This window comes from Equus asinus, chromosome 1, assembly GCF_041296235.1.
Source record: "Equus asinus isolate D_3611 breed Donkey chromosome 1, EquAss-T2T_v2, whole genome shotgun sequence".
NCBI classification, from domain to species: domain Eukaryota; kingdom Metazoa; phylum Chordata; class Mammalia; order Perissodactyla; family Equidae; genus Equus; species Equus asinus.
The window spans coordinates 46,293,809-46,312,574 of record NC_091790.1 but is presented as its reverse complement, the minus strand read 5'-3'; positions in this window follow the sequence as shown (position 1 = coordinate 46,312,574).

Sequence of the window (18,766 nt, the reverse complement as noted above, 5' to 3'; positions counted from 1 at the left end):
CAGAGCAATTCGGCAGGAAAAAAAAATGAAAGGAATCCAAATCGGTAACGAAGAAGTAAAACTCGCGTTGTTTGCAGACGACATGATCTTATACATAGAAAACCCCAAAGAATCCACAGAAAAACTATTAGAAATAATCAACAACTACAGCAAAGTAGCAGGGTATAAAATTAACGGGCCCCAAAGCATCTTGCTTCCAGCTCTTGGGAAGCTAAGAAACAACTCGCTCTGCACAGTGCTCTAACAGCCTACCGGGAACATCTGTTACAAAGGCCTGTGAAACGCAGTTTCTTTGCGGGACAGATCTGGCTTAAGTAGAACTTCTGCTGTGGGTGTGCTACATTGCCCTAGAGCTGCAAGGCACAAAGTGCTGCCTTCTTTCCAAAGGGTGAGAAGGGCCCCAAAGCATCTTGCTTCCAGCTCTTTGGGAAGCTAAGAAACAAGTCGCTCTGCACAGTGCTCTAACAGCCTACCGGGAACATCTCTTACAAGGGCCTGTGAAACGAAGTTTCTTTGCAGGCCTGACCTGGCAGAAGTAGAACATCTGCTCTGGGTGTGCTACATTGCCCTAGAGCTGCAAGGCACAAAGTGCTGCCTTCTTTCCTTAAGGGCAGATGGCCCCTAAAGCATCTTGCTTCCAGCTCTTTGGGAAGCTAAGAAACAACTCGCTCTGCACAGTGCTCTAACAGCCTACAGGGAACATCTCTTACAAAGGCCTGTGAAACGCAGTTTCTTTGCAGGTCTGATCTAGCTGAAGTAGAACTTCTGCTCTGGGTGTGCTACATTGCCCTAGAGCTGCAAGGCACAAAGTGCTGCCTTCTTTCCAAAGGGTGAGAAGGGCCCCAAAGCATCTTGCTTCCAGCTCTCTGGGAAGCTAAGAAATAAGTCGCTCTGCACAGTGCTCTTACAGCCTACCGGCAACATCTCTTACAAAGGCCTGTGAAACGAAGTTTCTTTGCAGGCCTGACCTGGCAGAAGTAGAACATCTGCTCTGGGTGTGCTACATTGCCCTAGAGCTGCAAGACACAAAGTGCTGCCTTCTTTCCTTAAGGGCAGATGGCCCCTAAAGCATCTTGCTTCCAGCTCGTTGGGAATCTAAGAAACAACTCGCTCTGCACAGTGCTCTCACAGCCTACCGGGAACATCTCTTACAAAGGCCTGTGAAACGCAGTTTCTTTGCGGGCCTGATCTGGCTGAAGTAGAACTTCTGCTCTGGGTGTGCTACATTGCCCTAGAGCTGCAAGGCACAAAGTGCTGCCTTCTTTCCAAAGGGTGAGAAGGGCCCCAAAGCATCTTGCTTCCAGCTCTTTGGGAAGCTAAGAAACAACTCGCTCTGCACAGTGCTCTAACAGCCTACCGGGAACATCTCTTACAAAGGCCTGTGAAACGCAGTTTCTTTGCGGGCCTGATCTGGCTGAAGTAGAACTTCTGCTCTGGGTGTGCTACATTGCCCTAGAGCTGCAAGGCAGAAAGTGCTGCGTTCTTTCCATAGGGGCAGATGGGCCCCAAAGCATCTTTTTTTGTTTGTTTGTTTGTTTGTTTATTAATCTTATGACGGATTACAAGCTTGTGAAATTTCAGTTGTACATTTTTGTTAGTCATGTTGTGGGAACACCACTTCCCCCTCCGTGCCCTCCCCCCACCCCCCCTTTTCCCTGGTAACCACCGATCAGATCTCCTTCTCAATATACTAATTTCCACCTATGAGTGGAGTCATATAGAGTTCGTCTTTCTCTGACTGACTTATTTCGCTTAACATAATGCCCTCGAGGTCCATCCACATTGTTGTGAATGGGCCACTTTCGTCTTTTTTTATGGCTGAGTAGTATTCCATTGTGTATATATACCACATCTTCTTTATCCAATCATCAGTTTCTGGGCATGTAGGCTGGTTCCACGTCTTGGCTATTGTAAATAATGCTGCGATGAACATAGGGGTGCAACGGACTCTTGAGATATCTGATATCAGGTTCTTAGGATAGATACCCAGTAATGGGATGGCTGGGTCATAGGGTATTTCTATTTTTAACTTTTTGAGAAATCTCCATACTGTTTTCCATAGTGGCTGTACCAGTTTGCATTCCCACCAACAGTGTATGAGGGTTCCTCTTTGTGCACAACCTCTGCAACATTTGTCGTTCTTGGTTTTGGATGTTTTTGCCAATCTAACGGGGGTAAGGTGATATCTTAGTGTAGTTTTGATTTGCATTTCCCTGATGATTAGCGATGATGAACATCTTTTCATGTGTCTATTGGCCATGTTCATATCTTCTTTGGAGAAATGTCTGTTCATGTCCTCTGCCCATTTTTTGATCGGGTTGTTTGTTTTTTTGTTGTTAAGCAGTGTGAGTTCTTTGTACCTATTCTCCTCAAACTGTTCCAGAAAATTGAGAAAGATGGAGAACTCCCTAACACATTCTATGAAGCCAACATCACTCTGATCCCCAAACCTGACAAGGACAACACAAAGAAGGAGAACTACAGGCCGATATCACTGATGAACATAGATGCAAAAATCCTCAACCAAATTTTGGCAAACCGATTACAGCAATACATCAAAAAGATTATACACCATGATCAAGTGGGATTTATACCAGGGACACAGGGATGGTTCAACACCCGCAAGTCAATCAACGTGATACACTACATCAACAAAATGAAAAACAAAAACCACATGATCATCTCAATAGACGCAGAGAAAGCATTCGACAAGATCCAACACCCATTTATGATAAAAAGCCTCAGTAAAACGGGTATAGAAGGAAAGTACCTCAACATAATAAAGGCCATATATGATAGACCCACAGCCAACATCATACTCAATGGACAAAAGCTGAAAGCCATCCCTCTGAGGACAGGAACAAGACAAGGGTGCCCACTTTCACCACTCCTATTCAACATAGTACTGGAGGTGCTGGCCAGAGCAATTCGGCAGGAAAAAAAAATGAAAGGAATCCAAATCGGTAACGAAGAAGTAAAACTCGCGTTGTTTGCAGACGACATGATCTTATACATAGAAAACCCCAAAGAATCCACAGAAAAACTATTAGAAATAATCAACAACTACAGCAAAGTAGCAGGGTATAAAATTAACGGGGCCCAAAGCATCTTGCTTCCAGCTCTCTGGGAAGCTAAGAAACAACTCGCTCTGCACAGTGCTCTAACAGCCTACCGGGAACATCTCTTACAAAGGCCTGTGAAACGCAGTTTCTTTGCGGGCCAGATCTGGCTTAAGTAGAACTTCTGCTGTGGGTGTGCTACATTGCCCTAGAGCTGCAAGGCACAAAGTGCTGCCTTCTTTCCAAAGGGTGAGAAGGGCCCCAAAGCATCTTGCTTCCAGCTCTCTGGGAAGCTAAGAAATAAGTCGCTCTGCACAGTGCTCTTACAGCCTACCGGCAACATCTCTTACAAAGGCCTGTGAAACGAAGTTTCTTTGCAGGCCTGACCTGGCAGAAGTAGAACATCTGCTCTGGGTGTGCTACATTGCCCTAGAGCTGCAAGGCACAAAGTGCTGCCTTCTTTCCTTAAGGGCAGATGGCCCCTAAAGCATCTTGCTTCCAGCTCGTTGGGAAGCTAAGAAACAACTCGCTCTGCACAGTGCTCTAACAGCCTACCGGGAACATCTCTTACAAAGGCCTGTGAAACGCAGTTTCTTTGCGGGCCTGATCTGGCTGAAGTAGAACTTCTGCTCTGGGTGTGCTACATTGCCCTAGAGCTGCAAGGCACAAAGTGCTGCCTTCTTTCCAAAGGGTGAGAAGGGCCCCAAAGCATCTTGCTTCCAGCTCTTTGGGAAGCTAAGAAACAACTCGCTCTGCACAGTGCTCTAACAGCCTACCGGGAACATCTCTTACAAAGGACTGTGAAACGCAGTTTCTTTGCAGGACTGACCTGGAAGAAGTAGAACATCTGCTCTGGGTGTGCTACATTGCCCTAGACCTGCAAGGCACAAAGTGCTGCCTTCTTTCCAAAGGGGCAGATGAGTCTCAAAGCATTTTGCTTCCAGCTCTTTGGGAAGCTAAGAAACAACTCGCTCTGCACAGTGCTCTAACAGCCTACCGGGAACATCTCTTACAAAGGCCTGTGAAACGCAGTTTCTTTGCGGGCCTGATCTGGCTGAAGTAGAACTTCTGCTCTGGGTGTGCTACATTGCCCTAGAGCTGCAAGGCAGAAAGTGCTGCGTTCTTTCCATAGGGGCAGATGGGCCCCAAAGCATCTTTTTTTGTTTGTTTGTTTGTTTATTAATCTTATGACGGATTACAAGCTTGTGAAATTTCAGTTGTACATTTTTGTTAGTCATGTTGTGGGAACACCACTTCCCCCTCCGTGCCCTCCCCCCACCCCCCCTTTTCCCTGGTAACCACCGATCAGATCTCCTTCTCAATATACTAATTTCCACCTATGAGTGGAGTCATATAGAGTTCGTCTTTCTCTGACTGACTTATTTCGCTTAACATAATGCCCTCGAGGTCCATCCACATTGTTGTGAATGGGCCACTTTCGTCTTTTTTTATGGCTGAGTAGTATTCCATTGTGTATATATACCACATCTTCTTTATCCAATCATCAGTTTCTGGGCATGTAGGCTGGTTCCACGTCTTGGCTATTGTAAATAATGCTGCGATGAACATAGGGGTGCAACGGACTCTTGAGATATCTGATATCAGGTTCTTAGGATAGATACCCAGTAATGGGATGGCTGGGTCATAGGGTATTTCTATTTTTAACTTTTTGAGAAATCTCCATACTGTTTTCCATAGTGGCTGTACCAGTTTGCATTCCCACCAACAGTGTATGAGGGTTCCTCTTTCTCCACAACCTCTCCAACATTTGTCGTTCTTGGTTTTGGATGTTTTTGCCAATCTAACGGGGGTAAGGTGATATCTTAGTGTAGTTTTGATTTGCATTTCCCTGATGATTAGCGATGATGAACATCTTTTCATGTGTCTATTGGCCATGTTCATATCTTCTTTGGAGAAATGTCTGTTCATGTCCTCTGCCCATTTTTTGATCGGGTTGTTTGTTTTTTTGTTGTTAAGCAGTGTGAGTTCTTTGTACCTATTCTCCTCAAACTGTTCCAGAAAATTGAGAAAGATGGAGAACTCCCTAACACATTCTATGAAGCCAACATCACTCTGATCCCCAAACCTGACAAGGACAACACAAAGAAGGAGAACTACAGGCCGATATCACTGATGAACATAGATGCAAAAATCCTCAACCAAATTTTGGCAAACCGAGTACAGCAATACATCAAAAAGATTATACACCATGATCAAGTGGGATTTATACCAGGGACACAGGGATGGTTCAACACCCGCAAGTCAATCAACGTGATACACTACATCAACAAAATGAAAAACAAAAACCACATGATCATCTCAATAGACGCAGAGAAAGCATTCGACAAGATCCAACACCCATTTATGATAAAAAGCCTCAGTAAAACGGGTATAGAAGGAAAGTACCTCAACATAATAAAGGCCATATATGATAGACCCACAGCCAACATCATACTCAATGGACAAAAGCTGAAAGCCATCCCTCTGAGGACAGGAACAAGACAAGGGTGCCCACTTTCACCACTCCTATTCAACATAGTACTGGAGGTGCTGGCCAGAGAAATTCGGCAGGAAAAAAAAATGAAAGGAATCCAAATCGGTAACGAAGAATTAAAACTCGCGTTGTTTGCAGACGACATGATCTTATACATAGAAAACCCCAAAGAATCCACAGAAAAACTATTAGAAATAATCAACAACTACAGCAAAGTAGCAGGGTATAAAATTAACGGGCCCCAAAGCATCTTGCTTCCAGCTCTCTGGGAAGCTAAGAAACAACTCGCTCTGCACAGTGCTCTAACACCCAACCGGGAACATCTCTTACAAAGGCCTGTGAAACGCAGTTTCTTTGCGGGCCAGATCTGGCTTAAGTAGAACTTCCGCTGTGGGTGTGCTACATTGCCCTAGAGCTGCAAGGCACAAAGTGCTGCCTTCTTGCCAAAGGGTGAGAAGGGCCCCAAAGCATCTTGCTTCCAGCTCTCTGGGAAGCTAAGAAATAAGTCGCTCTGCACAGTGCTCTTACAGCCTACCGGCAACATCTCTTACAAAGGCCTGTGAAACGATGTTTCTTTGCAGGCCTGACCTGGCAGAAGTAGAACATCTGCTCTGGGTGTGCTACATTGCCCTAGAGCTGCAAGGCACAAAGTGCTGCCTTCTTTCCTTAAGGGCAGATGGCCCCTAAAGCATCTTGCTTCCAGCTCGTTGGGAATCTAAGAAACAACTCGCTCTGCACAGTGCTCTAACAGCCTACCGGGAACATCACTTACAAAGGCCTGTGAAACGCAGTTTCTTTGCGGGCCTGATCTGGCTGAAGTAGAACTTCTGCTCTGGGTGTGCTACATTGCCCTAGAGCTGCAAGGCAGAAAGTGCTGCGTTCTTTCCATAGGGGCAGATGGGCCCCAAAGCATCTTTTTTTGTTTGTTTGTTTGTTTGTTTATTAATCTTATGACGGATTACAAGCTTGTGAAATTTCATTTGTACATTTTTGTTAGTCATGTTGTGGGAACACCACTTCCCCCTCCGTGCCCTCCCCCCACCCCCCCTTTTCCCTGGTAACCACCGATCAGATCTCCTTCTCAATATACTAATTTCCACCTATGAGTGGAGTCATATAGAGTTCGTCTTTCTCTGACTGACTTATTTCGCTTAACATAATGCCCTCGAGGTCCATCCACATTGTTGTGAATGGGCCACTTTCGTCTTTTTTTATGGCTGAGTAGTATTCCATTGTGTATATATACCACATCTTCTTTATCCAATCATCAGTTTCTGGGCATGTAGGCTGGTTCCACGTCTTGGCTATTGTAAATAATGCTGCGATGAACATAGGGGTGCAACGGACTCTTGAGATATCTGATATCAGGTTCTTAGGATAGATACCCAGTAATGGGATGGCTGGGTCATAGGGTATTTCTATTTTTAACTTTTTGAGAAATCTCCATACTGTTTTCCATGGTGGCTGTACCAGTTTGCATTCCCACCAACAGTGTATGAGGGTTCCTCTTTCTCCACAACCTCTGCAACATTTGTCGTTCTTGGTTTTGGATGTTTTTGCCAATCTAACGGGGGTAAGGTGATATCTTAGTGTAGTTTTGATTTGCATTTCCCTGATGATTAGCGATGATGAACATCTTTTCATGTGTCTATTGGCCATGTTCATATCTTCTTTGGAGAAATGTCTGTTCATGTCCTCTGCCCATTTTTTGATCGGGTTGTTTGTTTTTTTGTTGTTAAGCAGTGTGAGTTCTTTGTACCTATTCTCCTCAAACTGTTCCAGAAAATTGAGAAAGATGGAGAACTCCCTAACACATTCTATGAAGCCAACATCACTCTGATCCCCAAACCTGACAAGGACAACACAAAGAAGGAGAACTACAGGCCGATATCACTGATGAACATAGATGCAAAAATCCTCAACCAAATTTTGGCAACCGAGTACAGCAATACATCAAAAAGATTATACACCATGATCAAGTGGGATTTATACCAGGGACACAGGGATGGTTCAACACCCGCAAGTCAATCAACGTGATACACTACATCAACAAAATGAAAAACAAAAACCACATGATCATCTCAATAGACGCAGAGAAAGCATTCGACAAGATCCAACACCCATTTATGATAAAAAGCCTCAGTAAAACGGGTATAGAAGGAAAGTACCTCAACATAATAAAGGCCATATATGATAGACCCACAGCCAACATCATACTCAATGGACAAAAGCTGAAAGCCATCCCTCTGAGGACAGGAACAAGACAAGGGTGCCCACTTTCACCACTCCTATTCAACATAGTACTGGAGGTGCTGGCCAGAGCAATTCGGCAGGAAAAAAAAATGAAAGGAATCCAAATCGGTAACGAAGAAGTAAAACTCGCGTTGTTTGCAGACGACATGATCTTATACATAGAAAACCCCAAAGAATCCCCAGAAAAACTATGAGAAATAATCAACAACTACAGCAAAGTAGCAGGGTATAAAATTAACGGGCCCCAAAGCATCTTGCTTCCAGCTCTCTGGGAAGCTAAGAAACAACTCGCTCTGCACAGTGCTCTAACAGCCTACCGGGAACATCTCTTACAAAGGCCTGTGAAACGCAGTTTCTTTGCGGGCCAGATCTGGCTTAAGTAGAACTTCCGCTGTGGGTGTGCTACATTGCCCTAGAGCTGCAAGGCACAAAGTGCTGCCTTCTTTCCAAAGGGTGAGAAGGGCCCCAAACCATCTTGCTTCCAGCTCTTTGGGAAGCTAAGAAACAAGTCGCTCTGCACAGTGCTCTAACAGCCTACCGGGAACATCTCTTACAAGGGCCTGTGAAACGAAGTTTCTTTGCAGGCCTGACCTGGCAGAAGTAGAACATCTGCTCTGGGTGTGCTACATTGCCCTAGAGCTGCAAGGCACAAAGTGCTGCCTTCTTTCCTTAAGGGCAGATGGCCCCTAAAGCATCTTGCTTCCAGCTCTTTGGGAAGCTAAGAAACAACTCGCTCTGCACTGTGCTCTAACAGCCTACAGGGAACATCTCTTACAAAGGCCTGTGAAACGCAGTTTCTTTGCAGGTCTGATCTAGCTGAAGTAGAACTTCTGCTCTGGGTGTGCAACATTGCCCTAGAGCTGCAAGGCACAAAGTGCTGCCTTCTTTCCAAAGGGTGAGAAGGGCCCCAAAGCATCTTGCTTCCAGCTCTCTGGGAAGGTAAGAAATAAGTCGCTCTGCACAGTGCTCTTACAGCCTACCGGCAACATCTCTTACAAAGGCCTGTGAAACGAAGTTTCTTTGCAGGCCTGACCTGGCAGAAGTAGAACATCTGCTCTGGGTGTGCTACATTGCCCTAGAGCTGCAAGGCACAAAGTGCTGCCTTCTTTCCAAAGGGTGAGAAGGGCCCCAAAGCATCTTGCTTCCAGCTCTTTGGGAAGCTAAGAAACAACTCGCTCTGCACAGTGCTCTAACAGCCTACCGGGAACATCTCTTACAAAGGCCTGTGAAACGCAGTTTCTTTGCGGGCCTGATCTGGCTGAAGTAGAACTTCTGCTCTGGGTGTGCTACATTGCCCTAGAGCTGCAAGGCAGAAAGTGCTGCGTTCTTTCCATAGGTTCAGATGGGCCCCAAAGCATCTTTTTTTGTTTGTTTGTTTATTAATCTTATGACGGATTACAAGCTTGTGAAATTTCAGTTGTACATTTTTGTTAGTCAAGTTGTGGGAACACCACTTCCCCCTCCGTGCTCTCCCCCCACCCCCCCTTTTCCCTGGTAACCACCGATCAGATCTCCTTCTCAATATACTAATTTCCACCTATGAGTGGAGTCATATAGAGTTCGTCTTTCTCTGACTGACTTATTTCGCTTAACATAATGCCCTCGTGGTCCATCCACATTGTTGTGAATGGGCCACTTTCGTCTTTTTTTATGGCTGAGTAGTATTCCATTGTGTATATATACCACATCTTCTTTATCCAATCATCAGTTTCTGGGCATGTAGGCTGGTTCCACGTCTTGGCTATTGTAAATAATGCTGCGATGAACATAGGGGTGCAACGGACTCTTGAGATATCTGATATCAGGTTCTTAGGATAGATACCCAGTAATGGGATGGCTGGGTCATAGGGTATTTCTATTTTTAACTTTTTGAGAAATCTCCATACTGTTTTCCATAGTGGCTGTACCAGTTTGCATTCCCACCAACAGTGTATGAGGGTTCCTCTTTCTCCACAACCTCTCCAACATTTGTCGTTCTTGGTTTTGGATGTTTTTGCCAATCTAACGGGGGTAAGGTGATATCTTAGTGTAGTTTTGATTTGCATTTCCCTGATGATTAGCGATGATGAACATCTTTTCATGTGTCTATTGGCCATGTTCATATCTTCTTTGGAGAAATGTCTGTTCATGTCCTCTGCCCATTTTTTGATCGGGTTGTTTGTTTTTTTGTTGTTAAGCAGTGTGAGTTCTTTGTACCTATTCTCCTCAAACTGTTCCAGAAAATTGAGAAAGATGGAGAACTCCCTAACACATTCTATGAAGCCAACATCACTCTGATCCCCAAACCTGACAAGGACAACACAAAGAAGGAGAACTACAGGCCGATATCACTGATGAACATAGATGCAAAAATCCTCAACCAAATTTTGGCAAACCGAGTACAGCAATACATCAAAAAGATTATACACCATGATCAAGTGGGATTTATACCAGGGACACAGGGATGGTTCAACACCCGCAAGTCAATCAACGTGATACACTACATCAACAAAATGAAAAACAAAAACCACATGATCATCTCAATAGACGCAGAGAAAGCATTCGACAAGATCCAACACCCATTTATGATAAAAACCCTCAGTAAAACGGGTATAGAAGGAAAGTACCTCAACATAATAAAGGCCATATATGATAGACCCACAGCCAACATCATACTCAATGGACAAAAGCTGAAAGCCATCCCTCTGAGGACAGGAACAAGACAAGGGTGCCCACTTTCACCACTCCTATTCAACATAGTACTGGAGGTGCTGGCCAGAGCAATTCGGCAGGAAAAAAAAATGAAAGGAATCCAAATCGGTAACGAAGAAGTAAAACTCGCGTTGTTTGCAGACGACATGATCTTATACATAGAAAACCCCAAAGAATCCCCAGAAAAACTATGAGAAATAATCAACAACTACAGCAAAGTAGCAGGGTATAAAATTAACGGGCCCCAAAGCATCTTGCTTCCAGCTCTCTGGGAAGCTAAGAAACAACTCGCTCTGCACAGTGCTCTAACAGCCTACCGGGAACATCTCTTACAAAGGCCTGTGAAACGCAGTTTCTTTGCGGGCCAGATCTGGCTTAAGTAGAACTTCCGCTGTGGGTGTGCTACATTGCCCTAGAGCTGCAAGGCACAAAGTGCTGCCTTCTTTCCAAAGGGTGAGAAGGGCCCCAAACCATCTTGCTTCCAGCTCTTTGGGAAGCTAAGAAACAAGTCGCTCTGCACAGTGCTCTAACAGCCTACCGGGAACATCTCTTACAAGGGCCTGTGAAACGAAGTTTCTTTGCAGGCCTGACCTGGCAGAAGTAGAACATCTGCTCTGGGTGTGCTACATTGCCCTAGAGCTGCAAGGCACAAAGTGCTGCCTTCTTTCCTTAAGGGCAGATGGCCCCTAAAGCATCTTGCTTCCAGCTCTTTGGGAAGCTAAGAAACAACTCGCTCTGCACTGTGCTCTAACAGCCTACAGGGAACATCTCTTACAAAGGCCTGTGAAACGCAGTTTCTTTGCAGGTCTGATCTAGCTGAAGTAGAACTTCTGCTCTGGGTGTGCAACATTGCCCTAGAGCTGCAAGGCACAAAGTGCTGCCTTCTTTCCAAAGGGTGAGAAGGGCCCCAAAGCATCTTGCTTCCAGCTCTCTGGGAAGCTAAGAAATAAGTCGCTCTGCACAGTGCTCTTACAGCCTACCGGCAACATCTCTTACAAAGGCCTGTGAAACGAAGTTTCTTTGCAGGCCTGACCTGGCAGAAGTAGAACATCTGCTCTGGGTGTGCTACATTGCCCTAGAGCTGCAAGGCACAAAGTGCTGCCTTCTTTCCTTAAGGGCAGATGGCCCCTAAAGCATCTTGCTTCCAGCTCGTTGGGAATCTAAGAAACAACTCGCTCTGCACAGTGCTCTAACAGCCTACCGGGAACATCTCTTACAAAGGCCTGTGAAACGCAGTTTCTTTGCGGGCCTGATCTGGCTGAAGTAGAACTTCTGCTCTGGGTGTGCTACATTGCCCTAGAGCTGCAAGGCACAAAGTGCTGCCTTCTTTCCAAAGGGTGAGAAGGGCCCCAAAGCATCTTGCTTCCAGCTCTTTGGGAAGCTAAGAAACAACTCGCTCTGCACAGTGCTCTAACAGCCTACCGGGAACATCTCTTACAAAGGCCTGTGAAACGCAGTTTCTTTGCGGGCCTGATCTGGCTGAAGTAGAACTTCTGCTCTGGGTGTGCTACATTGCCCTAGAGCTGCAAGGCAGAAAGTGCTGCGTTCTTTCCATAGGTTCAGATGGGCCCCAAAGCATCTTTTTTTGTTTGTTTGTTTATTAATCTTATGACGGATTACAAGCTTGTGAAATTTCAGTTGTACATTTTTGTTAGTCAAGTTGTGGGAACACCACTTCCCCCTCCGTGCCCTCCCCCCACCCCCCCTTTTCCCTGGTAACCACCGATCAGATCTCCTTCTCAATATACTAATTTCCACCTATGAGTGGAGTCATATAGAGTTCGTCTTTCTCTGACTGACTTATTTCGCTTAACATAATGCCCTCGTGGTCCATCCACATTGTTGTGAATGGGCCACTTTCGTCTTTTTTTATGGCTGAGTAGTATTCCATTGTGTATATATACCACATCTTCTTTATCCAATCATCAGTTTCTGGGCATGTAGGCTGGTTCCACGTCTTGGCTATTGTAAATAATGCTGCGATGAACATAGGGGTGCAACGGACTCTTGAGATATCTGATATCAGGTTCTTAGGATAGATACCCAGTAATGGGATGGCTGGGTCATAGGGTATTTCTATTTTTAACTTTTTGAGAAATCTCCATACTGTTTTCCATAGTGGCTGTACCAGTTTGCATTCCCACCAACAGTGTATGAGGGTTCCTCTTTCTCCACAACCTCTCCAACATTTGTCGTTCTTGGTTTTGGATGTTTTTGCCAATCTAACGGGGGTAAGGTGATATCTTAGTGTAGTTTTGATTTGCATTTCCCTGATGATTAGCGATGATGAACATCTTTTCATGTGTCTATTGGCCATGTTCATATCTTCTTTGGAGAAATGTCTGTTCATGTCCTCTGCCCATTTTTTGATCGGGTTGTTTGTTTTTTTGTTGTTAAGCAGTGTGAGTTCTTTGTACCTATTCTCCTCAAACTGTTCCAGAAAATTGAGAAAGATGGAGAACTCCCTAACACATTCTATGAAGCCAACATCACTCTGATCCCCAAACCTGACAAGGACAACACAAAGAAGGAGAACTACAGGCCGATATCACTGATGAACATAGATGCAAAAATCCTCAACCAAATTTTGGCAAACCGATTACAGCAATACATCAAAAAGATTATACAACATGATCAAGTGGGATTTATACCAGGGACACAGGGATGGTTCAACACCCGCAAGTCAATCAACGTGATACACTACATCAACCAAATGAAAAACAAAAACCACATGATCATCTCAATAGACGCAGAGAAAGCATTCGACAAGATCCAACACCCATTTATGATAAAAACCCTCAGTAAAACGGGTATAGAAGGAAAGTACCTCAACATAATAAAGGCCATATATGATAGACCCACAGCCAACATCATACTCAATGGACAAAAGCTGAAAGCCATCCCTCTGAGGACAGGAACAAGACAAGGGTGCCCACTTTCACCACTCCTATTCAACATAGTACTGGAGGTGCTGGCCAGAGCAATTCGGCAGGAAAAAAAAATGAAAGGAATCCAAATCGGTAACGAAGAAGTAAAACTCGCGTTGTTTGCAGACGACATGATCTTATACATAGAAAACCCCAAAGAATCCACAGAAAAACTATTAGAAATAATCAACAACTACAGCAAAGTAGCAGGTAAAAAATTAACGGGCCCCAAAGCATCTTGCTTCCAGCTCTCTGGGAAGCTAAGAAACAACTCGCTCTGCACAGTGCTCTAACAGCCTACCGGGAACATCTCTTACAAAGGCCTGTGAAACGCAGTTTCTTTGCGGGCCAGATCTGGCTTAAGTAGAACTTCTGCTGTGGGTGTGCTACATTGCCCTAGAGCTGCAAGGCACAAAGTGCTGCCTTCTTTCCAAAGGGTGAGAAGGGCCCCAAAGCATCTTGCTTCCAGCTCTTTGGGAAGCTAAGAAACAAGTCGCTCTGCACAGTGCTCTAACAGCCTACCGGGAACATCTCTTACAAGGGCCTGTGAAACGAAGTTTCTTTGCAGGCCTGACCTGGCAGAAGTAGAACATCTGCTCTGGGTGTGCTACATTGCCCTAGAGCTGCAAGGCACAAAGTGCTGCCTTCTTTCCTTAAGGGCAGATGGCCCCTAAAGCATCTTGCTTCCAGCTCGTTGGGAATCTAAGAAACAACTCGCTCTGCACAGTGCTCTAACAGCCTACCGGGAACATCTCTTACAAAGGCCTGTGAAACGCAGATTCTTTGCGGGCCTGATCTGGCTGAAGTAGAACTTCTGCTCTGGGTTTGCTACATTGCCCTAGAGCTGCAAGGCACAAAGTGCTGCCTTCTTTCCAGAGGGTGAGAAGGGCCCCAAAGCATCTTGCTTCCAGCTCTTTGGGAAGCTAAGAAACAACTCGCTCTGCACAGTGCTCTAACAGCCTACCGGGAACATCTCTTACAAAGGACTGTGAAACGCAGTTTCTTTACAGGACTGACCAGGAAGAAGTAGAACATCTGCTCTGGGTGTGCTACATTGCCCTAGAGCTGCAAGGCACAAAGTGCTGCCTTCTTTCCAAAGGGGCAGATGAGTCTCAAAGCATTTTGCTTCCAGCTCTTTGGGAAGCTAAGAACCAACTCGCTCTGCACAGTGCTCTAACAGCCTACCGGGAACATCTCTTACAAAGGCCTGTGAAACGCAGTTTCTTTGCGGGCCTGATCTGGCTGAAGTAGAACTTCTGCTCTGGGTGTGCTACATTGCCCTAGAGCTGCAAGGCAGAAAGTGCTGCGTTCTTTCCATAGGGCCAGATGGGCCCCAAAGCATCTTTTTTTGTTTGTTTGTTTGTTTGTTTATTAATCTTATGACGGATTACAAGCTTGTGAAATTTCATTTGTACATTTTTGTTAGTCATGTTGTGGGAACACCACTTCCCCCTCCGTGCCCTCCCCCCACCCCCCCTTTTCCCTGGTAACCACCGATCAGATCTCCTTCTCAATATACTAATTTCCACCTATGAGTGGAGTCATATAGAGTTCGTCTTTCTCTGACTGACTTATTTCGCTTAACATAATGCCCTCGAGGTCCATCCACATTGTTGTGAATGGGCCAATGTCGTCTTTTTTTATGGCTGAGTAGTATTCCATTGTGTATATATACCACATCTTCTTTATCCAATCATCAGTTTCTGGGCATGTAGGCTGGTTCCACGTCTTGGCTATTGTAAATAATGCTGCGATGAACATAGGGGTGCAACGGACTCTTGAGATATCTGATATCAGGTTCTTAGGATAGATACCCAGTAATGGGATGGCTGGGTCATAGGGTATTTCTATTTTTAACTTTTTGAGAAATCTCCATACTGTTTTCCATGGTGGCTGTACCAGTTTGCATTCCCACCAACAGTGTATGAGGGTTCCTCTTTCTCCACAACCTCTGCAACATTTGTCGTTCTTGGTTTTGGATGTTTTTGCCAATCTAACGGGGGTAAGGTGATATCTTAGTGTAGTTTTGATTTGCATTTCCCTGATGATTAGCGATGATGAACATCTTTTCATGTGTCTATTGGCCATGTTCATATCTTCTTTGGAGAAATGTCTGTTCATGTCCTCTGCCCATTTTTTGATCGGGTTGTTTGTTTTTTTGTTGTTAAGCAGTGTGAGTTCTTTGTACCTATTCTCCTCAAACTGTTCCAGAAAATTGAGAAAGATGGAGAACTCCCTAACACATTCTATGAAGCCAACATCACTCTGATCCCCAAACCTGACAAGGACAACACAAAGAAGGAGAACTACAGGCCGATATCACTGATGAACATAGATGCAAAAATCCTCAACCAAATTTTGGCAAACCGATTACAGCAATACATCAAAAAGATTATACACCATGATCAAGTGGGATTTATACCAGGGACACAGGGATGGTTCAACACCCGCAAGTCAATCAACGTGATACACTACATCAACAAAATGAAAAACAAAAACCACATGATCATCTCAATAGACGCAGAGAAAGCATTCGACAAGATCCAACACCCATTTATGATAAAAACCCTCAGTAAAACGGGTATAGAAGGAAAGTACCTCAACATAATAAAGGCCATATATGATAGACCCACAGCCAACATCATACTCAATGGACAAAAGCTGAAAGCCATCCCTCTGAGGACAGGAACAAGACAAGGGTGCCCACTTTCACCACTCCTATTCAACATAGTACTGGAGGTGCTGGCCAGAGCAATTCGGCAGGAAAAAAAAATGAAAGGAATCCAAATCGGTAACGAAGAGGAAAAACTCGCGTTGTTTGCAGACGACATGATCTTATACATAGAAAACCCCAAAGAATCCACAGAAAAACTATTAGATATAATCAACAACTACAGCAAAGTAGCAGGGTATAAAATTAACGGGCCCCAAAGCATCTTGCTTCCAGCTCTCTGGGAAGCTAAGAAACAACTCGCTCTGCACAGTGCTCTAACAGCCTACCGGGAACATCTCTTACAAAGGCCTGTGAAACGCAGTTACTTTGCGGGCCAGATCTGGCTTAAGTAGAACTTCTGCTGTGGGTGTGCTACATTGCCCTAGAGCTGCAAGGCACAAAGTGCTGCCTTCTTTCCAAAGGGTGAGAAGGGCCCCAAAGCATCTTGCTTCCAGCTCTTTGGGAAGCTAAGAAACAAGTCGCTCTGCACAGTGCTCTAACAGCCTACCGGGAACATCTCTTACAAGGACCTGTGAAACGAAGTTTCTTTGCAGGCTTGACGTGGCAGAAGTAGAACATCTGCTCTGGGTGTGCTACATTGCCCTAGAGCTGCAAGGCACAAAGTGCTGCCTTCTTTCCTTAAGGGCAGATGGCCCCTAAAGCATCTTGCTTCCAGCTCTTTGGGAAGCTAAGAAACAACTCGCTCTGCACAGTGCTCTAACAGCCTACGGGGAACATCTCTTACAAAGGCCTGTGAAACGCAGTTTCTTTGCAGGTCTGATCTAGCTGAAGTAGAACTTCTGCTCGGGGTGTGCTACATTGCCCTAGAGCTGCAAGGCACAAAGTGCTGCCTTCTTTCCAAAGGGTGAGAAGGGCCCCAAAGCATCTTGCTTCCAGCTCTCTGGGAAGCTAAGAAATAAGTCGCTCTGCACAGTGCTCTTACAGCCTACCGGCAACATCTCTTACAAAGGCCTGTGAAACGAAGTTTCTTTGCAGGCCTGACCTGGCAGAAGTAGAACATCTGCTCTGGGTGTGCTACATTGCCCTAGAGCTGCAAGGCACAAAGTGCTGCCTTCTTTCCTTAAGGGCAGATGGCCCCTAAAGCATCTTGCTTCCAGCTCGTTGGGAATCTAAGAAACAACTCGCTCTGCACAGTGCTCTAACAGCCTACCGGGAACATCTCTTACAAAGGCCTGTGAAACGCAGTTTCTTTGCGGGCCTGATCTGGCTGAAGTAGAACTTCTGCTCTGGGTGTGCTACATTGCCCTAGAGCTGCAAGGCAGAAAGTGCTGCCTTCTTTCCATAGGGGCAGATGGGCCCCAAAGCATCTTTTTTTGTTTGTTTGTTTGTTTGTTTATTAATCTTACGACGGATTACAAGCTTGTGAAATTTCAGTTGTACATTTTTGTTAGTCATGTTGTGGGAACACCACTTCCCCCTCCGTGCCCTCCCCCCACCCCCCCTTTTCCCTGGTAACCACCGATCAGATCTCCTTCTCAATATACTAATTTCCACCTATGAGTGGAGTCATATAGAGTTCGTCTTTCTCTGACTGACTTATTTCGCTTAACATAATGCCCTCGAGGTCCAACCACATTGTTGTGAATGGGCCAATGTCGTCTTTTTTTATGGCTGAGTAGTATTCCATTGTGTATATATACCACATCTTCTTTATCCAATCATCAGTTTCTGGGCATGTAGGCTGGTTCCACGTCTTGGCTATTGTAAATAATGCTGCGATGAACATAGGGGTGCAACGGACTCTTGAGATATCTGATATCAGGTTCTTAGGATAGATACCCAGTAATGGGATGGCTGGGTCATAGGGTATTTCTATTTTTAACTTTTTGAGAAATCTCCATACTGTTTTCCATGGTGGCTGTACCAGTTTGCATTCCCACCAACAGTGTATGAGGGTTCCTCTTTCTCCACAACCTCTGCAACATTTGTCGTTCTTGGTTTTGGATGTTTTTGCCAATCTAACGGGGGTAAGGTGATATCTTAGTGTAGTTTTGATTTGCATTTCCCTGATGATTAGCGATGATGAACATCTTTTCATGTGTCTATTGGCCATGTTCATATCTTCTTTGGAGAAATGTCTGTTCATGTCCTCTGCCCATTTTTTGATCGGGTTGTTTGTTTTTTTGTTGTTAAGCAGTGTGAGTTCTTTGTACCTATTCTCCTCAAACTGTTCCAGAAAATTGAGAAAGATGGAGAACTCCCTAACACATTCTATGAAGCCAACATCACTCTGATCCCCAAACCTGACAAGGACAACACAAAGAAGGAGAACTACAGGCCGATATCACTGATGAACATAGATGCAAAAATCCTCAACCAAATTTTGGCAAACCGATTACAGCAATACATCAAAAAGATTATACACCATGATCAAGTGGGATTTATACCAGGGACACAGGGATGGTTCAACACCCGCAAGTCAATCAACGTGATACACTACATCAACAAAATGAAAAACAAAAACCACATGATCATCTCAATAGACGCAGAGAAAGCATTCGACAAGATCCAACACCCATTTATGATAAAAACCCTCAGTAAAACGGGTATAGAAGGAAAGTACCTCAACATAATAAAGGCCATATATGATAGACCCACAGCCAACATC